Raw genomic sequence first — 2,719 nt, forward strand, 5'->3', positions numbered from 1 at the left:
AACAGGGTGTGCAAACCCTATCTTGACAAGTTCGTCATTGTCTTCATCGACGACATTCTGATCTACTCCAAGAGTCAGGTGGAGCACGAGCAGCACTTACGTCTTATCTTGGAACTTCTTCGAAAGGAACAACTGTACGCCAAGTTTTCAAAATGCGACTTCTGGCTTCGTGAAGTCCACTTCTTAGGCCATGTGGTGAACAGGGATGGGATTCTTGTCGATCCATCCAAGGTAGACTCGATCAGGAACTGGCCTGCACCGCGTACACCAACGAAAATACGCCAATTCTTGGGTTTGGCGGGTTATTACAGACGATTCATCAAAGACTTCTCCAAGATCGCACAGCCGCTTACTATGTTGACACAGAAAGGTGTCACCTACCGTTGGGGAGATTCCCAGGAAACCGCTTTTCAGTACTTAAAGGATAGGCTTTGCAGCGCACCTATTCTCTCATTGCCAGAAGGCACGGATGATTTTGTGGTCTATTGTGACGCATCGATACAGGGGCTTGGTTGTGTATTGATGCAGCGTGATAAAGTTATTGCCTACGCTTCGCGGCAACTCAAGGTTCATGAACGGAACTACACGACACACGATTTAGAGCTGGGAGCTGTTGTTTTCGCGCTTAAGATATGGCGCCACTACCTGTACGGTACCAAGTGCACTATTTACACCGATCACAAGAGTCTCGAGCATATCTTCAAGCAGAAGGAATTGAACATGCGTCAACGACGATGGGTCGAACTGCTTAACGATTACGAATGCGCTATTAAGTATCATCCGGGCAAAGCCAATGTTGTGGCTGACGCTCTCAGTCGAAAGGACACGCTACCTAGACGCGTACGAGCCTTGCAGCTCACTATCCAGTCCAGTCTTCCTGCACAAATACGAACTGCTCAGATGGAAGCATTAAAGCCCGAAAACGTCAAAGCTGAAGCCTTACGCGGCTCAAGGCAACGAATGGAACAAAAGGAAGACGGCGCCTACTATGTAACGGGGCGTATTTGGGTCCCACTTTATGGCGGCTTACGAGAGCTTGTAATGGACGAAGCTCACAAGTCCCGCTACTCGGTACATCCAGGGTCGGATAAAATGTACCACGACATCAGAACTACATACTGGTGGCCTAGCATGAAAGCCCACATCGCTACTTACGTCGGCAAGTGTTTGACTTGTGCAAAAGTCAAAGTAGAGTATCAGAAACCAGCGGGCCTACTGCAGCAGCCCAAGATACCGCAATGGAAATGGGAAGAAATTTCCATGGATTTTGTTACAGGCCTACCCAGATCCCAGCGTGGGAATGATACCATATGGGTGATCGTGGATCGACTCACCAAGTCTGCACACTTCCTGGCTATAAAGGAAACGGATAAGTTCTCCAATCTCGCAGACGTTTATCTTAAAGAAGTTGTTTCGAGGCACGGGGTGCCCACCTCCATCATTTCGGATCGGGATGCACGATTCACGTCAGAACTATGGCAAGCGATGCACAAATCTTTTGGCTCACGATTAGACATGAGCACAGCATATCATCCTCAGACGGATGGGCAGTCTGAGCGAACGATCCAGACTCTTGAAGACATGCTTCGGGCATGTGTTATTGATTTCGGCAACGGCTGGGAAAAGCACCTCCCTTTGGTGGAGTTCTCATACAATAACAGCTATCACACCAGCATACAAGCCGCTCCATTCGAGGCATTGTACGGACGTAAATGCCGGTCACCTCTCTGTTGGGCAGAGGTGGGGGATAGTCAGATTACGGGTCCAGAGATTGTAGTGGACGCCACAGAAAAGATTGCACAGATACGACAACGCATGGCGGCAGTACGCGACCGTCAGAAAGCCTACGCGGACAAGCGTAGGAAGCCATTGGAATTTCAGGTCGGAGATCGGGTTTTACTTAAAGTCTCACCCTGGAAGGGTGTGGTTCGTTTTGGCAAACGAGGCAAATTGAATCCGCGGTATGTCGGACCGTTTGAGATCATTGAAAGAATAGGCAAAGTGGCCTACAAGCTAAACCTACCAGCTGAACTCGGTGCAGTTCACAATGTATTTCACGTGTCGAATCTGAAGAAGTGCCTGTCAGATGAGACCCTCATAGTTCCTTTTAAGGAACTCACTATCGACGAGCGGTTGCAGTTCGTCGAAGAGCCAGTTGAAATCACGGACCGGGATGTTAAGGTCCTCAAAAGCAAGAGAATCCCTCTTGTTCGAGTTCGTTGGAACTCCCGACGTGGCCCAGAGTACACCTGGGAACGCGAAGACCAAATGAAAGAGAAGTACCCCCCAGTTATTTGAAAACCATGCAACCACTACTGAGGCTGAAGCTACTACTGCGGAATTTCGGGACGAAATTCCAAATCAACGGGGGGATGATGTGACACCCCAGGATAACCAGTGAACAATACAGCTTACCTAGCTTCCTCAGTAACCGCATGCTAAATTTCGGGACGAAATTTCTTTTAAGTTGGGGATAATGTGACAACTCGAATTTCCAAGATTTCTATTTCGCATTTATTGCACGTTCATTGTTTATTTAGTGGTTTATTGCACATTTAATTGCTATGGAATTATATACATTTTGATGCAATGAATCGTATTGTGTGATTGTGCATGGTTGTTTGTTAATTGTAAAAGACTTGGTAAATATATGAACTTGGTGGTGAAACTATGAAATGGTTATGAGATGGTGTACATGTGTAAAATATGATACTTAGGG

Source organism: Helianthus annuus, chromosome 4, assembly GCF_002127325.2.
Source record: "Helianthus annuus cultivar XRQ/B chromosome 4, HanXRQr2.0-SUNRISE, whole genome shotgun sequence".
NCBI lineage: Eukaryota > Viridiplantae > Streptophyta > Magnoliopsida > Asterales > Asteraceae > Helianthus > Helianthus annuus.